The 26,550-nt window shown below is 37.8% G+C and overlaps 1 protein-coding gene across 1 annotated transcript in view; it reads left to right on the forward strand.

Annotated features, from left to right (window-relative positions):
* The window catches only part of LOC117388935 (ephrin type-A receptor 6-like), a 202,348-nt gene that overhangs the window by 138,924 nt on the left and 36,874 nt on the right, over positions 1 to 26,550 (forward strand). The window lies entirely within an intron of this gene.

Here is a 26,550-nt window from a genome sequence, read left to right on the forward strand (position 1 = left end):
ACTTGAATTTATATTGAAACTGTATTATACAATATTTGCTATTCAATATTTCTCATCTTATCATACAAATCTCCTTTTATATTTTGTATGGCATTCCTTTGTTTGGCCGATATTGATAAAAACAGGCCTTGAGATAATGCTTTGTTGTTGTTGTTTGGGTGTCTGCAAGAATTCTGGCATCTAATACTAAGTATGTGTGCAGCTTAGTAAAGGAATACAAATGCAGTTTGTCTCCTTATTTAATCGGAATTTTAAAATTAAAAAATACTTCTGCATATCATTATAGAAAGAGGAGCTGTACCTGATGGCACAAGATCACAATGTGAAACAAGAGTAACTCTTAAATATCTTAGATTATTGTCTTTTATTCAAAGGTGTATTCAGTAACTTTTTTTTTTTTTTTTTTCTGGTGGAGAGCACACCACCTTCTTATCTTACTTGTCTTTCTCCATGGCACCAACAGATCAGCTCACATGTCACCTACAGGCCAGGTTATGTGTCAGATCTGAGCAGAGGCAAGTAGGAACAGTAAGAATGTTTCTCAAATGTTTTTTAGCAATAATCCCACTTGTAATGAAGCAGGCAAGGCAAGTTTATTTGAATAGCACAATTCATACACAAAGTAATGTGCTTTACAGAATAAGAAAGACATTAAAATCACAAGTAAATCATATGAACATTTGTTGCCATATTGGGAAACATACGGTAAGTCTTGTGCTCTCCACCAGAAACGTTACACATTGTATCCTTCAATAAAAACAATAAAATAACTAATCTTTAACCAACAATAAAGAATCAGGAAATTGCACTGTGACAATGATCAGGAAAACACATGCAAAACTGAATTACTTTTTCATATTTAATCAAATCCAAAACTTTTTTATCTTTGAAAGTTATTACTTTAATCGTATATACTTCTGCGATTGGAATATTTCAGTAAATATAGTTTTAAACAGAACAATCCACACACAGGGAGAGTGTGAAGCAGTGATTTATGGTTAGCGGTGCGTAGCGGCTATGGGCTCATGTTGTCATTGACAGCAAGTGAAGGGTACAAGCCTGGCCCAGACCTGCTTATCCCAGGACTGTGAGGGCGGAGGGGCTGTATGTATGGATGTGAGGCTCAGACAGACAGGCAGGGGCAGGGGGCTCTGGCTTTACATTGTCTTCAACAGCTCCGGACTGAAGGCTGGTCCCTGTGGTGGCCCCGCTCCACTGCACATATACACTACTCTGAGCTGGAGATGTCTGAGCAGAGGGTGAAGAGTAGGGCTTATAAGAATGTCTTTGCTTGTCTGAATTTGTTTGGATAAAGGTTAACCAAGGCGATATTAAGCATGCATGGCTTTTTGCAATAAAGGTCTTTCCGATCTTACTTCTTCTATTGGAAGATGTCTTGCTTCTCTTCCAACTCGGTTTATTAATTGTGAAGTGTCTGGCGACTGTTAACCCAACTCCAGGTGACTGTTATGACATTGTTAGTGATTTAATCTGCCTGGATACTTAAGACTCAACATCCAGTGGAAGCAATGTAACATGAGGTTGGACCAAATACCTTGTATTTTTGGATTTTTTTTTTTTTTTATCCCTTCCACTTATTCCCTATCCACTTATTTCCCTTTTCTTTTTCTATATTTTTTTTACATCAAGGAAACACTCACCCATTCAGGCACACATTCATACAACAGTGTTCACAGACACTGGGGGGCGAGGAGGGTCAAGTGGTTGCCCAACGACACAACAACAGCATTCATCTGTGGGAGCTGGAATGGCACCTGTGGGTCAGTGGATCTGAGCACTCAACCAGTGATGTTTATGTTGAGAACCAGATGACTATTACACTTACATAATGAACTGAATAATCATGATTATTGATTAACCAGCCAATGTTGACATCCCTACACACAACTTCATGCACAATATTCTCTTCAATTATCTGCTGACATTTGACTAGATAGATGCTAGCAGAAGACAATTTTGGAAACCTATTCTATCAACTCCCAAGGCAATACCAGGCAGATCCAGAAAATTACTGTGCAATTTCAATTCTCCCAAAAGTGCCCTGAGCTTTTAAAATGTGATTCTTTTGCATATTTCTCTTGATTTCACAAATACATCACCATTTGCTGTGACATGCAGGGACAAGTATAAGGCTGGTTATTACAGAAGTCATGTTTGTCCTTTTTACAGATGTAGGACAAGGACATACTAAATGGGACATAGGTTATGAGCAGTATCAGATTCACAACAGTGTGATGATATCTGTGTAGGCCTTACAGAAACCTGCACAAGATGCTCAGTACAATGACTTGTGCCAAAGATTCAGAAGACTACAGCAAAGACTTTGATACATCATACTTGTTTTTGAAGGGGTTTTTGAATATTTATTTATTAAATATGGGACAGTGTACATTAATCAACATGTGTTAGTGCAGCATGTAAATGTGCCAGAGTCAGCCATGCAGGATAATTTTCAGATTGATGGCAAGACAGAAAACAGGACGTAGGCGGAAAACATTCAGTTCATACACATGACAAAGACAGTAATGATCAGTGAAATACAAAATGCCGTCCTATTAATACAATTAGATAGAAAAACAGACATTTGTTATGATGTTAAACTTAAATATCGGACTGAAAAGGCTGACTGTCCGAAGTAAGTCTTTCTAAATGGGATTTTACAGTCTTCTCTGAGTTTAACTATATGAACTATGTGTATTAATGGGGCTGGAGCAAGATCATGAAAGGTTTTATAGACCAGAATAATGTCTGAGTAAATAATTAAGTTTTCCCAATTAAAAACAATATATATATATTTGCTCAGGATTTTACAGTGATGATACACGTTTGAGTTTTGATGTAGTGTTTGACATTGCATTGACTTCATTCACATTGTCCAATAGATTCCCATTGCTAGTGTGTGAGTAGTCATGTGAAATGAAACTTGCTGAAAGTTAAAATGTGATATAAACACATATAAAAGCACTTTATTTTGAGGTTACTGTATTGATTGGATTAATATGAGTTCTCAAATTGTCAAGACTATTAATATGTTTTGCTTCTTACTTGAGCTAAATAATTTCCATCACTGAACTAAGTAATCTTGACATGCACATGTGTTGGTGGTTCTTTTTTTTTACACACAGCTTTTTGACCAAGGACACAACTACAAAGGACGCAACAACAAATACACTGTTCAGAAGTGGGATTAAACCTGTAACCCTCCTGTTATAAGATGATTACTCTACCAGCTGAGCCTATTGACCCACAGAAAATATTGCATAGTAGTATAGTTGATGAGGCTAAAGCTACAGGTCTGCATTAACAATGGTATCTGATGCAAAATCTTTGGCAAATGATTACACAAACCATTGCAAGCTTGAAGAACAATTATTTGTTTTGGCAGCCTTAGAAAGGATAACCTCAAAAGAAAAAAGAACTCTCATTTTTTGTTGACTACTGGTACTTGCAATTTATTACAATAATTGTCAAATGCAATTTCTTGTATTATTTTGCTCTTCATGTGAGTTGAGTACACAGTTATTGATCTGGGATTTTAGCAGCCTCACCTGTACGTCACCTCACCTTTCAGACACAGAGTTGTATCATCGTCTCAAATGCAGGAATGTGCAGCCCTCATGCTAAACAGTATAAACAGTGCTTAGAGGAGCACAGGGAACACATGCAGAATTATTCATTTCATTTTTATGGCATATTTTCAAGCAGTATCCAAACTACTCTAGAGAAATCTTGTATATAATAAAATTCTTGTTGTGTGGGAAAACAGATCTGAAAACAAATATACATAAAATTTTACAGCATGGCCCCAAAGTAATCTATATAAAACAGGAAGCATTCAGTTATTTAACAAATGCTACTTCATAATACTAGTATGGTTTTGGTACTGCTTTTGTGCAATATTAAAAAAAATGTAAGTAAATGCAAAAGAATTTGTTCTTTTGCATTTACTAATAGTTAGACATTTCAGTCAAATCTATTTATAAACTGCTTTTGCCATCTTAAACTTGGTATTATCAAAGGAGACATATTATGCAAAATGTACTTTTTGAAATTGAAACATGTCACTTTTTTTTTTTTTTATCATCAAAAACATACCAGTAGTTGTATTTTGATTCATTAAAAACACAGTGTGTGCATTGTTAAGTCCTAAAATATAAAATGTAATTCCAAGGCAACCAAAATCCTCTTTAAAAGTTAAGCGTTATATGTAGAGTTGAAGATTTGTGAAACTTTTACAATGCATGGACCAAAAGTAGTGTAAACATTTTCTAGCTCATACATCAGTAGAGTTTCCTTTTGTTCTGCCATCAGAGCAGTGGTATATTGCATTGTATAGAAAGAGGAAGAGTGTGGGTCCCTTCCCTTTACATGTGTGTGACTATGACAACCATCAGAGCAGCGGCACCCGGCCATCTGAAACCTTGAGTGAGGATTATAAAACCAATCAGCTGCCGGTGATTGCCACAGCCAGCCCCTGATTGGATCACAACTCGCTCAGTGCAACGGGGCCGGGGAGCGAGAGGCAGAGACACAGGCAAAGACATGGGCGAGCCAGAGACGAGGGCAAGATTGATAAAGAGAGTCGTCATGATGAAGCTCCGAGCGCCAAAGATGGAATGGACCGAACATCAACATCTGCAGGGTTTTTCATCAGCCGCTGTTCTCCGGTCCAGAAATACATTTACCACAGATACACTGCACCAACTTGTGTCTGAAGTTTGAACGCGCACATCTTTTAAATACAAAGATTGTCCAAAAGTTTTAAGGGGTCGTTTGAAGTTTAAAGCGATAACTTTATGGTGGGCTATTTGAGTAAGTCTGTTGAGGGCTGTGAAATTAATCTGATTTTAATCTACTCAAGATCCAATCATTTTAGACTGGCAATGATCAGCTTGGGTCTTACAGCGTTTTTCCACCTTCAAGTCACTGTAAGCGCTTTATATATCAAGGAACCACTCATTCACACACACATTCATACACACGTGTGTACACTGGTGTACGCATACAAGGCAAGGCAAGTTTATTTGTATATTACAATTCATACACAAAATAATTCAAAGTGCTTTACAGAATAAGATGGACATTAAAATCACGCAAATCAAAACATAAATAATCACAAATAATCATCATAAAATTAACAGTAAAACAAAAGAGTGCAGAATAAAAACCTTTCAGTCATATGCACAGCTAAACAGAACTGTTTTGAGCCTGGATTTAAACATTGTCAAAGTAGAGGCCTGTGTCACATCTTCAGGAAGACTGTTGCAGGTTTTCATTGCATAAAACTGAAACGCCGATTCCCCATGTTTAGTCCTGACTCTGGGCACCAGCAGGAGGCCGGTCCCTGAAGTCGTTAAAGTGTGAGATGGTTCCTATGGCACTAACATGTCGGAGATGTACTTTGGTGCTAGGCCATGGAGAGACTTGTACAGAAGCAGAGCTGTTTAAAGTCTATTCTTTAAGCTACAGGAAGCCAGTGTAGAGACCTGAGCACAGGACTTATGTGCTCATACTTCCTGGTTCTAGTCAGGACCCGAGCAGCAGCGTTCTGGATGTACTGCAGCTGTCTTAACGCTCATTTAGAGAGGCCAGTGAGCAGGCTGTTACAGTAGTCTAACCTACTGGAGACAGATACATGGATAAGTCTTTCTAAGTCTGGTTTTGACAATGTACCTTTGATTTTTGCAATTTTAGATGGTAAAAAAAACTGCAGATGTCACTGATTTGATGTGACTTAAAGTTCAAGTCTGAGTCCATTATTATCCCTAGATTTCTAGCCTGATTTGAAGGTTTTAGAGAGAGAGACTGGAGGTGACTGTTAACATTTTCTCTATGTTTCTGTGGACCAAAGAATGACTTCAGTCTTGTCTGAGTTTTGCTGGAGAAAGTTGTTTTGCATCCACACACTGACCTGTTGGATGCAGTGACAGAGTGAATCCACTGGTCCATATTCACCTGCTGCCAGTGAGACATAGATCTGAGTGTCATCTGCATAGTTGTGGTAGGACACATTGTTGCTGCATATTAACTGGCCTAATGGCAGCATGTAGAGATTGAACAACAGGGTCTCAGGATTGACCCCTGGGGAACCCCACAGGTCAGGGACATTTTATCTGAGACACATTTTCCAATTTCAACAAAGTACTCCCTGTTTTCTAGATAGGACTTGAACCAGTTTAGCGCCATACCAGAGATACCCACCCAGTCCTCTTGTCTCTCTAAGAGGATCCCAAGATCCACAGTGTCAAAAGCAGCACTCAGATCTAACAGGATCAAGACTGAGACTTTGCCTGCATCAGTGTTTAAGCGGATGTCATTTGTCACCTTGATAAGAGCAGTCTCAGTGCTGTGGTGGGGTCTAGGTGGGTTAAGTGTTTTCCCAAGGATGCAATGGCAACATTCATCTATGGGAATTGGAACTAAACCTGTAGGTCAATAAATCTGACTGCTCAACCAATTATTTTTATGTCGACAGTGGGATTCGAACCAGCAACCTATGGATCACTCTACCAAACAAGTTACTATTGCCACATCTGAGAAAAAGTCTATATTAGAAACAGAAACTGGAGAAATAATAAAGGTAGAATGTTTGAGGTATTATGTTTTCTTCACTATACTAGATGAGGCTGACTTTTATGAGATTTTAATTGTGCTCTAGAAGTTCATCAAAATCATACCTGAAGTTGTGCTTCATTTCACTCTCCGTATATTTGCACCTTTCTGATTGGTCATATTTAGTGTGTCTGAACTCAAAACGCTCTCTCACTCACACTGTTACCCCATCTGATGCCATGAGGCTGTACCCTTCTTCCTCCAGGCAGTGTCCTGTGTCTTCTTGAAGTCTTCCAGTGTAGCTGGCTTTAGTTATACTGCTGCCTCCAGTCAGTCCAATTACTAAGTTTTAAAAGTTATAAGATGAAATATCATTGCTAAAAGCCTTAATAAAGAAATATATAGATCACTTTTTTAAAATTGCACTCTGAGGAAGTTGAGGTAGAAATCAATAAAAGCATTTGACAGGGAGAGCATCTGGACAAAATCTGTTTCTGTCAGTTTGTTGAGCCTTTGAACATATGTCTTTATCTCCCGTTTTCCATCATGTTTTTTTTTTTTTCTTTGGTTTTTTTGACATATTGTTGTCATTCGTGTCGTGTTCTGTGATATGCATGAGTGTGTGCAGATTTACGTTTGTTCCCCCATATGACCAACCGGTAGCACTACAGATGTTTTCAGCTTTAAATCTAAAACAAGAAAAAAGCAGAACAGAAAAAAAAAGAAACATTATCAAACAGTGTGAATCTATAGTGTGTGAGGACCTGATTTCATTGAACGTTTTGTCTTTTATTTTTGACTGTACATTGTACAAAATATTTATTTGTTTAAAAAATTTGTGCTATGTAACTTTTCTGGTGGATGTTTTGCCATCTTCTTGTCTCTATGGAGATGTTATTGTTTAGCGTGAAATGTTCCACAGCATTTAATGGTATACAGTGGTCCCTTGCTATATTGCAGTTCACTTTTCGCGGTGTCGCTGTTTTGCAGATTTTTTTTGGTGCTTTTTTACTGCATATGAGCGCACATTGTGTTCTGCCTCTTTGGCTAAGGGACTGTAGACCATTGTTAATCAGTACAAAATGTGTTCAGCTTACCAAATTTACATAAATGTTCGATCGGCACTACAGCGGAGCGGCGCAACGACGAAGAGGCACGGTCAGAGGAACTGTGAAATACACGTGAGTCACTATCAATTAATTAAACAAGAGAGAAATGTGAGAAAATGTTAATGCCTGTCTGGGAAAAGTGTATAAGGTGTGTGGTGAGGGGTTTTACAGCCTTAAAACATATATAATAACTGTAAAAAATAAAGCTAACTACTTTGCAGATTTCACCTATTGCGTTTTTGTTTTGTTTTTTAAACTTAACCCCCGCGATAAACAAGGGACCACTGTACTTTAACTGTTGCATTTATTCAATAACGTGTTACTATTGCTAAGGTGCCTAACTTGGTGGCATCATCTTCTTGTGTTCATGGAGAGTTTAATGCTATACTTTGAAACATTCCAGGCAAATTAACCATGTTTAACATTAGATTATTAGAAATATGACCATCACACAATTTGTGATATATTCTTGATACTGTCAGCTGCAAAGAGCACTAACAGTTGTTGACATATGTATAGTAGTTTGAATAGGTTTCCAGTGAGTAGTTTGCGTTGTCATTTAGCACATGCCCTATAATCAAAATGTACAGTGTTAATTGCATATACACTCAGTAATAGATGAGTGCAGCTGCCATGGAGAAGTTGCCAGGTGCTGCTAACTGTGCTGTTGGCAGATTTGGTTTGCAGTTTTTTCCTTTGGGACATCAGCGACCTGGGGCATCTGCTAACCTCAGCTCTCATCCTGCCCGGGGCACATACCTTTATATCTGCCCCTGACCTGTGCCACCAAGTGTACACAAATCTTTACCTCAATAATGACCTCTTTGAACTTACCTGTCCACTATCATACAAATATACAGTGCTGGGGAGAGGTGTAGCCAGGAGTAAAACACTTTCATAAAAACATTATACATAAATATTGTTGTTGAGAGATACGCTGATGCTATAATATCACATCGCACCACAATCGCTCAGTTGGTAGAGTGTTTGTCCACTGATCCGAAGGTTGATGATGCAATTCCTGCTCTCATAAATTAATTCTGTTGTTGTGTTCTTGGGCAAGACACTTGACCCACCTCAGCCCCAGTGTCTGTGTACTGGTGTATGAATGTGTGTGTGAATGAGTGAGTGGTTCCTTGATGTAAAGTGCTTTGAGGGTCTTGAAGGTGGAAAAGCGCAATATAAAAATGTGAGCATTGACTTGCTGACAGAACACATTTTTTTGTTTTTGTATTTTCCAGTCCCTACGGAGATTTTGTGTGTATATTTTAACTTGCATATTAGTATTCTTTACTAGAGCTGTGCAATTTATCAAAGTTGGATCAGGACTGAGATTTAGTCACTTGTAATCGTCAATGATCAGCTTGGGTCTTTTTGGGTCTCGAGCCAATCCTCTGTCAGTGAAAGCATTTGGCTAGCAGCAGAGTTCAGTATTTGGAGCAAGAAATGTGACAGTTTTTTGTGGGCAAATGGCGTGATCAAGTTTGTCTTTTTCATGTTCGGAAAATCTATGTTAAAAGCAATGTGTATGTGCTTTTAATAATGTATTTCTTTTTTTGTAATATCACCTAGTCCTGCTCTTTACTAGTGATCTCCCTAAAGTGTATCAAAAGCTTCATTTGCAAAGAGCATTTACCCCATGAAATAAAAAAGTATTTCAAATGGATCCTGTAAAACTGTAAAAAATAAATAAATAAATAAATAAATAAAATAAAAACATCTTTTTTCCCTTAGTGATTTATTCCTCCTGATGCATTTATTTAAGCTCTAAAGAAAAACAACAGCTGTGTATGCAAGCAAACAGCTAAAAGGTCAGATTTTGCACAAGAAAGATTGCCCCAGTCCTAGTTTGTATTTAAGGAAGAGGCTAAGAGATATTAAGCCATTTAAAAAAGATATATAATCCAGTGTAAATAGAGGTACAAGGGAGAGAGGGAGGCCACATAAGCACAGCTGGGCTCAGGAGAAGGCTGCAGACCTCACTGGCCTTGTGTCTGTTTGCACTGAGCTGGCAGCATACAAATGTAAAGACATTTAATATGAACATCAAACAGTGAAATTCTTGCCAAAACTGCTGAAACGAAAGGTCTTAAAGCTGTTCTTTTCTGTGACATTGGCACTCTCTTGCACCATTGTCAAAGACTATTACCTCCTTTACATTTGTGTCACTGCCCACTCCAGTCCCATTACTGTAAGATATTATCAGCAGTTATCATTTTACATTGAAGAAATATATAAAGGAAGAAAGTTTCTATGGAGACAAGCAGGTGGAGGTCCTCTTCCAGCCCAAGTAAAAGTCAGGTTTGTGGAGTTGTAAGTCCACTTACTGTAAATGTTTTTGTACATTTTTGAGTGTTCTCATAAAACCCCCCAAAAAAGCATGTGTTTGTTTTTTCTCTAAAAGTTACATGGTGGGGCAAAAATGTTGTTTTAGAGGTAGGTCTGTGTAATCCCTCAGTCGTTCAGGTTCTGACAGCTAAGGCAGTATCCACCATTAATCTGACCAGAACTGACGAAGCGGCTTGGATGAGCAGCGAAATGTCTTCACTCCTACAACTTTTTGTCCAGCTGACAGATTTGAAATTTTGAGTTGTTTAACAGCACAAAACAACTCACCTGTTCCAACTAAGCCAATTGTTTATGGTCAGACTGTGTTAAAACAAAGCTCTCATTAAAGTCTAACTTCAGACAGAACCCCTTCAGTTAGCTTTACCCCCTGAAAAATATTTATGACATCAATGAAATGTATCAATGTTTAGCTATAAATGATAATGCAGTCAGGCTTTGCAAACTTTTCCATAGTTTGACATGAACTTTTGGCTTTACGTGAAATATGCCATTGGGCCCTAAATCTCTCCACTCTTTCTCCCCTCTCCGCATGGTCCTCCGTGTCTCTACAGCCAGCTCAGCGACATACACTGTAAGTCACCCATTCACCACCATTCACCAGTCAGCCTTAAGAATAGCTCTTCTCTGCACTCTTTTCAGCTGTACTCAGAGGCAGGTGAGTTTGAAGCAAAAAAGATTACCTATTTCCACCTCCCTCAAAATGATTTATGCCCAGACTTTTATCAGGAAGCGCCTATCCCCCCTGCAAAGATCATTCCCCTCGGTTTCACCTCACAACGGGGACTATTTTAAGCGTGGCTCATTAATACGGACTGATTGGATTCATTGTTCTGCGATCCTGATGGATGTTCTGTGAAGTTTCCTTTCTTTCAGCACGCACCTAAAGCCCTCTTCAATCTTCAGGCTGAATTTTCCGCAAAGAAAAGCGGGTGCCGATGTCTTGAGAAACTTCGATAAATCAGCTGCCAATGGCTTTGTCACTTCAGTTCATTTAAATGGGATTGCGTTCGGCTCACTCAGTCAAAGTATTCACCATGACAGCTGCGTCCGATAGACCTTTACAACGTGGACAACCTCTCCGCTCTGTGCCAAAATGTACACTGCAAATTAATTTTAATGTGTTAAATATGAATACATCAATACAAGGTTGGTCAAAACTGGCTGGTGACTTTCAACAGTGACAGACAAAATCAGTATTTGAAATGTCGAGGCTAAAATGGCCGCTTATCCACTTTCACAAATATAACACGAGCACACATTATTCAGGTCGTCTTTCAAAGCCATTGAGGGTAAGTATTGCATTTGACCCTGGAAACTGCTCTGCCTAAGACTTTTTTTTAACATGACTGCATTCAAAGTATTTAAAAACCTGTTTTTGATGAAAGGGCAAAAGTCAAAGTTCATATTATTTAACCTTACACAAATGTCACTGCAACAAACAATCAATAATCAAAGTAAATATTTAGCTCTGATTTACATTTAAGGTTAAAGGTCAGTATTTTGGGACCTAACAGACTCATTCACAACCATGACAAACAGCTCTCTTCAGAACAGCAAAATACAACTTTTTATATTACCGCTAATGATTTGCAATATTTTATACACAAAAGGTCATGCTCATTATAATCTAATGCAGCGGTGTCTGGCTGTGAATAACTGTTGGGGACTGAGTAAATACCATATGAAAAGCACTACGTATACAGCATATTTATCTTCATTATTATAGTTTCCTTTCTTCTATTGTCTGAAGCCATACAAATCAGGGGGGATATATAGGACACCAACATGATACAAAATAATAGCATTTCTATAATACCACATTATTATTGCACCCACTGCCATTGAATAAGATGTGTCATTAAATACACAGTCATTGTGCAAATTGGCAATGTAACAGAAAAGACCTAATAATTCTCACACATCACTGGCTTCACCTCTGTTTTTCACCCTATGCATTAGTGTCTGCAGCGTCATATACATTGAGATAATTGGGCCTGATGGGTTCTTGCAGAGGGGAGTGTGTGTGGGCTCTGGTGTGACTTTGAGGCAGGTTACATGGAGACAGCTCTATTAGACCCATCGCTATAGGAACCTAAAGTATCACCATGGACTCGCTGTGAGGGTGCTGCTGTGTCTCTTTTCTGGGTGAGTTATATGAGGGTTGGATATTTATATTATGCATGTCACTGCAGCTGCTTCACCCATATGCACTTAAAAGTACTTAAAACTTTAACATTCATGGACTTGACGTAAGATTTAAAATAAAGTGCCAATTGTGCTGCACTTGATACAGTCATAATATGTGCTCACACTCAAGAAAGCAATGGTTTGGGTACTATAGATGCATATAACTTAAGGTGTACTTGTACATAGACCATAGCAAAAGAAAAATGTTTTAGAGTGAAGACCCGGACCTGACCAAAGCCTAAACTGGGATGGCATTTTGAAATAATCCTGGACTGGACCAGGACTAAACCAGGACTAGATCAGGAAAAAAACAAGTCTTCACCTGGACTAAACTGGGCTCAAATCAAAACCCATCAAAGACGAGTGTGAAGGCAGCAGTGCCATACTGTAGAAAGAAAACCACTCAAATGCATCTCCTGTTTTAGAGTGTTTGCACTTACTAGACCACATCAAAACGGAAGCTAAATTGGGACAAATTATTTGAATTAATCCAGGACTAGACAGGACTGAACCAGGTCTACCAGCTGAACTAAACTGACCCTATACAGGAAATGTGAGTGCAAGCTTAGTTTAAGATAATACCAAAACTTTTACTTTTATTTAAAGCATTGCATCATTTTAATTGCCTTATAATTTTAAAATGCAGTCTTAATAAGAAATGTTCTACAATTGTTATTGTTCCCCATACTGTAATAGAGGGTAGACTATTCATACACATTCATTATATAATTATGTAATGTGTCAAAGTGAAATGTGTTACATCTTCTTTATTGTCACACCAGTGCTTGCATATAAATGACTAAAAAACTGATTTGCTTAAAGATCCTATATTATGCTAAATTGACCATTGTGAGCTTTAAGCCATGTCAGAACATTGTTGTCTCATCAAAAACATACCTGTAGTTGTGTTTTTGTTTCATTTTCACATATTTGAGTAATCCTGCATTATTAAGCAGTTTATATCTCAAAGCTCAGAATGCTCTGTTCCACCTTGTGATGTCATGAAGTGGTAGTTTTCATGATAACAGCTACTTTTTATCTTTTATTCAGTAGAGGCTGGCAATTCTAGAGCTGAAATTATCCAAATGATTCTACTGAAGATACATAGAGTTTAAAAACACAGGGGAGCTCTTCCTGTAGTAGCACATGACATCAAAATGTGCAACAGAGAGTTTTCTGTTTGAGAGAAGAACACAGCCTAAATATGCAGGGTTTGTGTGTTAAACATGTGTGAATGCAAAAAAACACAAATCCGGGTGTGTTTTTGATGAGGAAAGGACATTATAACAGACATCAGAAAATAGTGTAAAATGGGCCCTTTAATTGTGAAGAGTATATGTAATGTTATAGAGAATAGATCAGAAATATTAGCTGTAAGCGTTCTTCCTGATTAAGGGGCCTATAGTGTTTTCTGCCACTGTGACGTTACACCATGACACAGAAACAACCATCCTGCAGTTGTTTCCGTGTAGTTTTCCAATCTCTGCCTACTCTGCTGCCTGGTTTTTAGAAAATGCACTATGAGTCCAAATGTCCAGAATAGTTTCAACCTGTTGATTTCCCATGTTCAGACAGGTTTGTGATTTCAGACTCACTTTGGTTTTGACTAAAGCTCGATTTGAACCATAATGAAGCACTTAAAAAGGAGCAGGTCTAAGGACAGGACCAGGGGAAATCAGCTGTCACAGACACACACTTCCGCTCTGCTCATTAATTACTTTTGGTGAGATGAGGCGGAGGTTAAATGAGTATTGATTGTGCCGGGCCAGTCTAAGGGCTGGTTTTAATGGCCCTTTGCACACGTCACTGCTTGTCCATGTCCCCATTACTGTGGACACGAAGGTGAGGAGAGGGACAGAGCAAGAGAGAGAAACAACGAAGGAGAGAGGAGAGAGAGAGGGGAGAGAGAGAAGAGTGGCAGTGTCAGATGTCCCGTGCAAACAGGGGCGACAGTAGCTCAGTCGTTCGTCCAGTGTTCCTCTACTGATCTGATGGTCGGTGGTTCGAGTCTCGTTCTCGACATAATAACCATCATTAGAGTAGAGTTGTCAGATCCAACTTCCACAGATGAATACTGATGTTGTGTCCTTGGGCAGCACACCCCCTTGCCCCTAGTGTCTCTGTACACTTGTGTATGAATGTGTATGAATGTGTGTGAATGGGTGAGTGGTTCCTTGATGTAAATGCCTTGAAGATGAAAAGCACTATATAAAAATATAACCATCGCCAACAGAAATTCTTTCTTTCGTTTGTTAGGCTTTTTCTGTTTCTGTTTCATTACAGCAATAATATCCTTACACAAATACATTGGCTCATATGGACTGGTCATGTTATAAGTTGGTGATTTAATACTCCAACTAGTACATAATGCAATTGTGTCCTTGGGCAATAGACTTCACCCAACTTGCTGTATGAATGTGGTGCATAATTGAGCGAGAGGTGATGGTTAGAGATTGTCTCAAATTGACAGTGTCGATCAGCCCCAGGGCAGCTGTAACTACACAATCAGTGTCAGTTTTTAAACAGAAGTTACAAGTGTGGAAAGTGAATGAATAATGCAGCACAAACACAAAGCGTGAAAGTTCTTACGACACTTTGCAAGTTTTGGTTTTGAAAATGTCAGAGATGCACTTAAAATAAATTGAGTGAATGAGTTTTGCTCAAAAAATATATTTCCAAAAAATGCTTTGGTCTTTTTCCTTTTCTCATCTTCTAATGTGCAATTTTATGCAAACCGAATTCTCTTCCCCTGAAATTTCCTCACACTTTTAAACCAAACAAAATAAACTATTTAAAACATTGCTCTTCATGTACGCAACCCTTGTCCTCTCTCTGTACACCACACGAAAACTCACACAACTAACCCCAAGTCCCCTTTTTCTTCTACCCCTCTGCCCCTCCCTTTCGATGCCTGCTTTTGTTGTGTGACTGATGATTTTAATTACCTGTTAACTCCCCGTACCCAGTAGATAGACATGATAAATGTTTGGGGAGGCTCCGAGTTGCACCATCTGGATTTGGCCCAGGATGTTGCAAAGAGCATTTCTCTTCTGTCAAGCCCAAAGACAGCCACCTCAGCGGGGGGTGGGACTGCAGGTGTATCGGAGGGGGTGGGGGGGGGGGACCACGAAACGTCCCAGTTTAGATCCAGTTGACAGCTATTTAGTGTCATGAAGGTCACAATCATTTTTCCTTCCAGAGACAGTAAGCAGCGACAACATTCTTATGGAAAAACAAGCGGGTGTCTGTACGCAGTGGGGAAAGGGGAGGGGGTGTGTTAGACAAACAGGAGGCAAATTGTGGTGCTTTATATGGAGATTGTAGTGAAGAAGAGGGACAAAGATGTATTCAATGTATGCAGAAGTACAGAGGAAGGCCGTACTGCAGTGAGGAGCAGGTGATATGCAAAGTACTATGATCTACTTTCCCCAGTGTTCAGATATTAGCATAGCCTGTATACAGGGGAATAGTCTAAGAAGTAAACTTTGTGCCTGCAGCTTCCTTTAAAGGTGTACTATGTCATTTTTCTGGTGGAGAATCTGCCACCTGCTTGTCTCTGGAGGTGTTATTACTCCACGGTAAGCATAACGTTTGATTTGTCTTATTTATTCAATTGCAGGTGTTTTATTGATTTAAATTATACTTTATTTTTATCATTATATATAACCAGAAAAATTTACCTTTGAAGTATGTAAAGGTAGTGGCTGGAAATGGTAGTTCCTCAGTGGTTGCCAGATCAATCCAACCGGTTCTTACAGTTGTGGTGTCCTTGGGCAAGGCACTTCACCCACTCATGTATGTGGTGTTTTGGTGTTACTTATATAAATGCTATTGCTGAAGTTTTTATTTTGTATCGCACAATTTGTACATAAAGTAATTCAAAGTGCTTTACAGAGTAGCAAAGACACTAAAATCACAATACAAACAAATCAAGACGTAAATAATTATCATAAAATTAGCATTAAAAGAGAAGAGGGCAGAATAAAAACCTTTCAGTCACATGTACAGCTAAACAGAACCATTTTGAGCGTGGATTTAACTAACATGTTGGAGATGTACCTTCAATACTTTGGAAGCTGCCAGTGACTCCACACGTCCACACAGATTTAGAAATTGTCAAATTATGCCAGAAAGTATATTTTTGCCATCCATTTAATGATGAAAATAAACTCCCATCACTTGAATCTATGTTTCCACTCTGCTGCCATCTGGTCACTACAAAAACAAAAGACTAATTAGCTTTTCATTTCCCTCTCCTTTGTCATGTCCGAGCATTGAGTGTTACCCATTTAAAACCCCTCTACTCCATTGCAGCTCATATTAAAAATAGACAAGTACACCAACACTCAAACTTCTGATTGTGACAGTGACAATCAATTCCCATTTTCTCACTTTTACTGAAGTATCTCTCAAATGGCTGCAAAGAATCTCTTAAAGTGACTCTAAAAGTACTTTTTACAAAATTGCATCTGGCTTCAAGCAGTGCAGCTATTTCCCTTAATATCACAGTATGTCTCATGCTCCAATGGCTCATAATTATCACAAACAGTGCAAGTTCGAAACATATTAACTTGTGCTTCTTAGATCCATATCTCCACAGTGAAGCACAGACACTAGACACACATTGATCCATCATGAATCTTCTGGTTTGGTCTTGATTTGGTTCTGGTTTGAGCTGATTTTAGTCCTAATGTTGATTTGGTTTGGTTCTGTTTTAGTAAGTCCAGTTTAGATTCAGTGTGGTGTTTCTGCAAGTGTTATCTTACTAATTGAGAGCAACACTAAAGGTGATTTTGGATTTGTTGGGGTAGATGTCTTTTTAAGGAATTTAACTTTAATACTCTTAACTATTAACATTTAAATAGATGGTGCAAATTAATTTAAGTAGATAGGTGAAAGTGGCTTAGCTGGTTAAGACAGTTGCCCTCTAACCAGAAAGATTGGTGGTTAACATTTTATATTTTTTGTGCAGTAATGATGCTTTAGTAGCTGCATGCAATACAATTTAAATAACACCTTGGTTTTATATTCATTTATTTTACACCTTTCTATTTGCATCGGTTATTACACCGGTAGAATATCTTGATGGCAGAAGCTTTGACCCACAGGCCTATGGGGTGACCGCTGGAGGTAATGAAGGGTAATAAGGGCTTCTCCAAAGCTGACTCTGTGTCATTCAGTGTTAATATGGACACAGATACAAGTACAACTCAACACAGTGTAAGTATATGGCATGGTATTTGGCTTTTAGGTTGTTGAAGAAATATTGCCTAAATGTGATTCCCTATGACAGTGCTAAGGTTGTAAATTGCATCATAATTGGTTAATGAGCCTTTTGCTTAGTATTGAAATCAAGCTTATATTTTGAGTATTCAGACAACACTATTGTAGGTTTTGTGAACATGAAAAATATTGCATCTTTCACCCTCTAGAATGAAATGTTAACTGAAAAGGTCTTAAGAAAATTGTAATGTTGTATTGGTGAAAACAAGAGATGAGAATCTGAATAGATAGAGACAGATTATTTGTTATTTGGAAAAAAATACTTATTCATCTAAAGACAAATAACATCTGCAGGCAAGTTTTATTTGAGGTGACAAAATGTGCTCATATTTCAGTAATGATGCTTATCTCTCACTTTCATTTCATTGCAAATAATCTATTCTTCCTCTAAAGACATTTACAGAATGTGTTTAGGTATTGTTATGTTATGTTAGTATTAGCTCAAATAGAGTTGCTGTTGTGTTTGTTATTGTAATTCTCAATGCATTCTTCTCCCTTTCTCAGCCCAACACGCATCAATATCGGCGCTAAAGAAACTCCTTTATTGTCTGTTCCTCTTTTTGGGTCTATCTCTCCATCTGCGGTGAATCACTGTTGTGTTAGGACATCGCTTAGACCCCGCTCACCGCATCAATACCGCTCCTATTGATTTTTTAAACAGTTAATGGAAGCCTTTGGGGCAGGAAAGCTAATTAAAATCATATGCAGGTCAAGCTCATTTAAAGACTCCCCATTAGTTTATGTTGAGCTTAACCACGCTTGACTGGAAAATCTATTCATTGGCCATCGTAATTGACTGGTGTTTCTAATGCCTTTCCAATGTGTCTGAGAACAGCTATAGCAGGTCCCTGCAGCGTCTATGTTACAGCGTTTATACGATACATGCAAAATCATTGAACATGTCTGTCTTCTGTCTTCAAACAGTCATGCCTATGAAGTTTCAGGCATGAGTTTTGTATTTTTTGTCGCACGTTATACAAAGTAATCAGATGAAAAAAAGTAACTAATTGTATAATTTTATTATTTATGGTAAATGATTATATTTTTATATAGTGCTTCAAGACACTTAAAGAGCTTTACATCAAGGAAACACTCACCCATTCAGACACCAGTGTGCTCAGAGTGAAAAGTGTCTTGCCCAGGGACACAATGGCAGTATTCATCTGTGGGAGCTGGAATTGCACTGCCAACCTGTGGGTCAGTGGATCTGACCACTCAATCAACAATGTTTATTTTTATTTTCCTAATATGTATACTGTATTCAGGCAATTTTATGGCAACACATCAGAAATGTGCTAAAAATGATATCAACATATATACTGTATGTTCTTGTTATGTATGTTCTTGTAAGTCTACATTTCCATCCTAGTTTTATTGTATAGTTATTATAGTGTAGATAATTATACTGATATCTAAATGATATTCTACTTTATTTCAAGTTCAAATTATTAATTTTAATAAATAAAAAATACTGTAAATCAAGCATGGTATGTATCTATGATAACACTATGGAAACAGGGCTGCAGAAAGTATTGACTTCTGAGTGTAAATTAGAAAGGATAAAAATGTAAAAGGAGGGTTGTGTTTGCTAGTTTGTTTGAACAAAGTAGTGGAGAATATAACTCAAAAAGTAATTAGAGTTTGGTGACTTTATTAATTTATCAAGTAGTACAAGTCAAGTTTAAGTGTTTTCACAATTATTTTGAATGTCTCAAACTAATTGTTTTGTCCAACATCACTTTTTTACAGTATTTTTGTTCAAAGACACAGATAAAAATGGCCACCAAAAATGCATTTTGATGTTTATTATTCAAACTTTCAGTAGCAACATTCAACATTTTGTTTGGTGAACAAAGAAATGTTTCGAGATGTTTGTCACTGCACAAGTGAACACTTGGCAAGTTGTACTAAGAACTTTATTGTACAGTTTTATTTGCAGGCTGAATAAGTTAGAAAATTAAATAATAATGTGACTCACAAATATAAGATTCAGTGCAATCTGCTATCAGTGCAAGATGTGGAGACACTGGTATGGCTGTCTTTTTAAAAGATAAATGTTTACTGTTTATAATGTCACTGTCCTTGTCTGTTTTAAAAATGCACCATGAGTCCGGAATAAAGATGAATTGAATTGAAAATTGTCATCTCACAAAATGTATGTATGTAATTTGAAGCCCTACTAAATAAGCCCTATACTTTCATTCCACCACAGTATTACACATGTGCCTATTTCACAGCCAATCTCAAAGTGTATTCCTTTGGGTTGAGTCGTTTGTGTTTTCATAAACTGCACCACATCGCCATCTTCACATTCCTCATATTGATTTGCAGGCTGAGATGAAAGCCCTCCTTTATAAACCCCCTAATGAATAATGCCTAAGTGTTTACTGTGCAAATTACCCCGAATACATTTTGATAACACAAGATTACACGCTCGATGGGATCTTCACTCCCAGACGCAGGTACAATTAATCTTAGCTGAGGACGACAACAGGCACATCAAACCCTTCTGTGTTTACAAAATCTCACAAGAAGAAATACTTATTCACACATGACTATCGGATTGGTCTCTATGGTGTAAGAAAAACTGCAGATTCGAACTGTCTTTCCTTGTTTTCACTTTGTCAATGAGCTATTCTCACAGCATGTCATAGTCAAATTGTGCTCAGTTTGGTGTGCGTATTTCCGAAGGATTTTGTAGCTTTTTATAGCAGTGTTGAATCATTAGCTGGTGTTAAGCTCCTTTCTGTGATAATTGCTATAATTTGTTCTAACAACATTTCCTCTCTGTTTGCTTTTGTCCTCTTAAGCGAGAATGATGGAAACTGCAAAATGGAATTGCGGGCTTTTAAATGGCACAGAGCAGCTATAGACTTGTATTTAGACTAAACCAATGCAAAAATGGTACAGCAATTATGTGTTTGTCTAAAACTTTAGGTAAATCTAGATTTGGAAAGCACCTCTATTATGCTATTTTCTAATCTTTGTTGTAATGTTGCTTCCTCCTCACAATCACAATGTGTTTTGTTTCATTCATACATGTTTAACACACAAACCCTGCATATTTAGGCTGAGTTCTTCTTTCAAACAAAAAGCGCTTTGGTCCATGTTGTGATGTCATGTGGTAATACAGGAAGTCCACTGTGTTTTTAAACTCCATAAACCTTCACTTTTCAGCTTTGGAATTTAGCCTTTTATTTGAATAGAGCGCAGTCATCAGTTGGTATAAGCACCTTGTATATGCACCTGTCAATCATCAGAATTTGTGGAAACAGGATGTACAGGAAAAGCATCTTGGCTGACTAAGCACCTCACTTTGGATGGAAAATAAGCCATGTATTGTCTTGTATTGGTGTATAGGTGGAACACATTTTTCACGTTTCACAGCAAATCTACTCTGCAGGTGTACCAATTGTCTAATAATCAAAACAAAATATAACCAGCACAATTTATTCATTTAAACTTAACATTTCATTTTGATTTTTCGGGGAGTTTTCCAAATTCCATGGGACATAAAAATACACGGCCGTACCAGATCCACAAGAGCGACGAGAAAAAAGGAATTGTGCCTCAAAGTTCCAAAATCCACTGGTCGTGTCACTCAAACAAGAGAAGGTCTTTCCATATACTGTTCCAACCATCCAACTACTCGTCACAGTCTGTTAGAAGACAACAGCACTGTATGAAATTTATCTATAATGGACGACTTCAAAAACTGCCAGAATACTTTACCTATTTGTTACTCATTGATACGGGAACATTTAATACCAGATCACATGACTGCATGAGGCTAAGAACTAGCCGCACCAAAACTGAGAAGGGAAAGAGGGCTTTTAGCTGTTTTGCTTCACTAAAATGGAATACACTCCAAGGAAAAGCAAAACTGGACACGTTGGTAACACAATCTCAATTTAATAATCTGGTAACAAACATTTATACTCACACCTGCACCTGTTTTTAATGTTTTATGTGGACTTGTGCACTTGTTTATTTTGTATGTTTTTTTTCTACTTGTATTGCATTTTAAACAGGGCGCTCATGAAAAAGAAAGCCCAAATAAAGCCCTAAATAAAGAGAAAGAAAGAAAGAAAGAACAATTAGCATTATCATCTAATCCAAAAATATGAATCACTGACTGGACTGGTTGGCTTGTGTAACCTCAGAATTTACAATAGTGGACATGGCATTTAGAACAGTCAAAGAGGAAGCCATCTATTTACTAAAATGTTCAAATTTGTAATAAAAATGAGCTCAAAAGGAATATTGTTGTTACTGTTATACGTACTTTGCACTATCGATGCCTGGTGCAGATAGACCCACTCTACTCAAAGGATAGGTGTAAAATGCCGTTATAAAGTGTGGTTGGACTCAGAGGAGCATTGTGTGTCTGTGTTTATTGTTCCCTATCATTGGCTGTGTGCTAACAGCAGCTGCCAAACATATTACCGGGTCTTTGCTTGGGTTTCGGACTACATAACTGCGATCTCCAGCCAAGAGCTCTGGCCTGGTCACACTCCCAGCTGTGAGCACAAAACCTGTCACTGAGAAACAAGGGACAAAGTAGAAAATTAGACAAAGTTTGATCATGTAAAATTTTGTGATAGCAAGCCACTTTCACATTACAAAGATATAAAAGCACCTGCCAAATATAGAGCACGGCAAACTGATGTAATGTGAATTCTGACACCATGTTAAAATGTACTACAGTAGGTCATCTATTGAACTGGCTTACCTTTTGTTACTTTTCACCACTGTTCCTTCCTTCTTGATAGATACTAACCACTGCATGAACTGATTTTTACAGATGCCCTTTCTGTCTCTATGGAAAATTAGGAGAAGTGTCTTGCCTAGGAACACAAAAACAGTATGTGTTTCAGGCGGTATCAAATCAGCAAGTATACAAAAGCAGGATATAAAACAATACACTACAACTTCACAAATCTTGATGTGATGTGAAGTAGTTTCATTAGCAGCTTGCACGTGAATTGTGTTGTGAAAGGAGAGTGACTCAGACCGTCAAAACTGAAACATATTAAACATTTTAATATGTTGTTTTGTGGCGAATATAGCGTTTTCAAAAACATAAACAGTAACATGGTGATCTAATAATGTTATGTGTTCGCCATTAATACCTAAAATAAGTGTAATACCGCTCTTTAAGCATTTCAGCTGTCAATGATGAGAATTCTGCTGTTGATAGCTGCTTTGCCCAGTCTATATATGCCCAGTTTATTAAATAAGACTGTCATATAAAATGATTAGGCCTATATCATAACAGCTAATGAGATGTCAGCACTATTGGCCTATTATATTGCATTGGTGCATTTTCTACTCCATCTGCTCATTTAGGCAAAGGACCAAGTACGCATGTGTCCAAATACAGGTATATACGTTCAAAAGTGCTCATGTATGCAAACATATAGACTTCACTGATTGGGTTCATAATGCATGATAGCTGTTTTCACTCACGCATGATATTAATATTGTACTTTCTGCCAACATTTCACAAAGACTGTCAAATCTGGAGAGCCTATTAAGTGCAGGTTATTAAGAATCCGCCAAGCATTAAAATAGATTTTATGTAAAAAAATATATTTAAAAAAGAAAAAGAAAACCGGGTAATCCCAGACATGTTAAGTGAATTTCAGTTTGGTGAAAATACAGAATAAACCTGGAAAATGAACTCGTTAATACTGCTTGTTTGGGAAAGGTAAGTATTGTGTAATCATACCATAAGATTTAGGTTGATGTAGATATATAGTTTGTTTTGAAAGTATATAAATGTATGGTTATATAAACTTATTCCTTTTCAACCCCTGTTCTCTCTTGGTTTAAATTACCGATGGCTGCTATAGAATAGTTACAAAGCATGTGATTGCACAGCGGAGATACTATAAAAATCATACCATCACTGTTCTGCAGTCAGCTCCTTATATGTAGTAGTCTCATAATGTGGCCAGTTTGTGATGTCTCCAAGATATGTATATGCAATCCCATGATATTTGGACTGAAAAAATAACACATACATACATACAAATAAATATGTTTGGTCAGAGCAGCTAAAAATGACCATGATACTTAGTAATGAAATATGGCATATGTAGATTGTTATTTTATATTTGTTTCTGAACTGCAATATTGATGTAAAACGGCTCAACAATAGAAACATCGACTTCCTGTTCACAACTGCAGAACTGAGAGGCCTCACCTCCTCTGTGCCATGGTAAATCATATTTTTATATAGGGCTTTTCTACCTTCAAGGCACTGAAAGAGCTTTACATCAAGGAACCACTCACCCATTCACACGCACACTCATACACCAGTGTACACAAACTTGGGGGCGAGGTGGGTTAAGAGTCTTGCCCAAGGACACAAAGACAGCATTCATCTGTGGGAGCTGGAATCGCAATGCCAAGCTGTGGGTCAATAAATCTGACCGCTCAACCAATGATGCTTATGTCAAGAGCGGGGTTGCCAACCTTCTGATCAGTGGACAGACGTTCTACCAACTGAGCTACTGTTATTTATATGCTTTTACTATTAAAAAATGGCTACATTAAATTTTTTAACTATGCTTGTGTGATACGTAGTGTATTTTTTAAAACAACTGCAGGTAAATACATTGTTTTTAAGCGGTGAATGCAGGACAATACAAGATTACTCCAATATGCATGAATCAACCGAAATACAAATAAGTAAGCTACTGAAAATCACTACAACAAGGTTAAAGGTTCATAAAAGTTGACTTTGCATAATATTCCTCCTTTAAATGGTCATTGTGACCCATATGCTTTGTCAAATATTTCACACCACAAACCGATCTACTAGAAAGCATCTTTTTATTTCACACTCCATAACTTATTTTGTTTGTATCGAGTCAGCTTCCACTATAACATCCCTATAATGTATAATAATGACTATTGGGATAGCACGGACCTCTCTTGGGAGCAGCTCACTACAATTACCCAACATGCAATATTTCATACAGCTAAGGTTATGCAATTGAGTCCAAGTAGCTTCATCGTACTTATTTTCAATTAAAACATACATCTTGTGGGAAAAATCCAAACACATGCATTTTTTCTCTCCCTCTCCATGGCAGTAAAATCATATAAATAATATAATTGAATGGACCATGGATATGTGATGATTTTCTGCTGAAATAAAATAAAAAAGTGTCTATTTGTTGTGCTATATATTTGTTCATGTGTGTTGGAAAAGCCAAAGTTAAATCTGTCAACTGGTCCAAAAAGTTGCAGGAGTTAAGACATTTCGCTGCTTATCTAAGCTGCTTCTTCAGTTCTGAGTTCTGGTCAGATTGCAGGTGGACACTACCTTATGTCTAACTGAAGGGAGGAGCTAACTACACTGAAACTGAAAACAGCTTTTGTTTACAGCTTCTGTATGTAGGCTGGGTCTATTGAGCTACACTAAGTGTGCACTGTGCTTGAGACATACTTAACATATTCATACAACTCTTGTGTTTTCATACCTATTGGCATCCTGACAAGCATTATTGTTCTCTTTGCTTCCTTTGTTTGCTTTGGGTCAGAGGATGGAGTTAGAGATGGGGGTAGATGATGTCTAAGGCCCCCTTACCTGTTCAGTGAAGAATTGTCTTTCCTTCTTTAACTCCCATCTCAAACCATTTCTTTTCTCTGGCTAAAATCTGAACCTCAATATCTTCAAAGGAGTGGTTAGTGGCTTTGAGATGAAGATGTACAGCGGGCTGGGGTCCTGAGGAGCTCTCGCGTGTTGGTACATTCTCTTATGCAGGGCTGTTTACTTTCCTAAATTTAAAGCTCACTGCACTCTTCACTGCACTAAATGGAGTAAACCACATTACTTTGTTTATGGCTTGGGGTTTTGTCCTTTGGGCGAACAAGTTTCTGTCTTAAAGTGTTTGTAGGTTTGAAATAGACCAGAATTTCATACTGTCTGGGATCAGATTTCCTGTTGTCCTGTTTTTAGCTCTCTTAGAGGGCCTTCTCTATTGAAGGCCATTTTGGATATCCACTGGTTGAGAGGGCTTTCTCCACATGTTGTTCCTCTTTCACTTTACCCTGTGTGTTTGGAGGAATCACTTGAGCTCTGAGTTGTAGAGTACGGATTATTCCAAGTTTGTGCTGCAGTGGATGGTGTGAATCAAACAGCAGGTATTGGTCAGTGTGTGTGGGTTTCCTGAAGACGTCTACCTGGAGTTGCCGGTCCTCTCCTATAGTTACTGCACAATCCAAGGAGGTCAGTTTGTTCTCCTTACCTTCCCCTATGAACTTGATGTTTGGATCCACAGCATTAATATGTGCAGTAAAGGGTTCCAGATCTTGAATTTTGACTTTAGTCCAAATTGTTCCATATATAAGTTAGCCATAATTGGAGATCCATGGACTTGCCTGTAGAAGCTTCCTCTAAATTGGAACTATGTGATATTTAAACATATTTCCAGCAGTTTACAGTTTAGTTCTCTCTTTTAGCTTAGTATCCTGCAGTAGTCTCCTCCTTGCTGCCTCCACCACTATTGATGTGGGGATACAAGTTAAAAGAAAGGTCACATCAAATGAAACCATGGTCTTATCTGAATCTAATTTGAGATGCTTGGCTTTGCTCACTTTGCTCAGAAACGTTCATGTGTGTTGTATAGGAAAAGTATTGGAGTTGTTATGGTTCGTATACAGTAGTGGCTTAGGTCTTAGTATTCAGAGCACATGTGTGTTAGACAGGCTGCCAGTCGGGGTCAAGCGGTCTCTCGTCATCAACAAGACTTTATACGGCTGGAAAAGAAAAGGCTTCAGACTTTGAGGTGTATGTGAAGAATGTTCTGTTGAAATGTGGTGACGCAGAGGCAAATTGTAAATAGGCTATTGATTTAGTTTTTAATAGGCACCCCAAAAATGTAATATCTAGCCCTGCTTAGCAATGACTTGATTTACGAATATTTTGAGTAGTTTATGGATTTGATTAATTGCTATCTGGTTTCAAGGCATTTCTGACAGGTTACAAGATAAAAGAAAATGCACTTGTAAATGGAATGAGTAAACATTTCTAAGC

This window comes from Periophthalmus magnuspinnatus, chromosome 21 (assembly GCF_009829125.3).
Source record: "Periophthalmus magnuspinnatus isolate fPerMag1 chromosome 21, fPerMag1.2.pri, whole genome shotgun sequence".
NCBI lineage: Eukaryota > Metazoa > Chordata > Actinopteri > Gobiiformes > Gobiidae > Periophthalmus > Periophthalmus magnuspinnatus.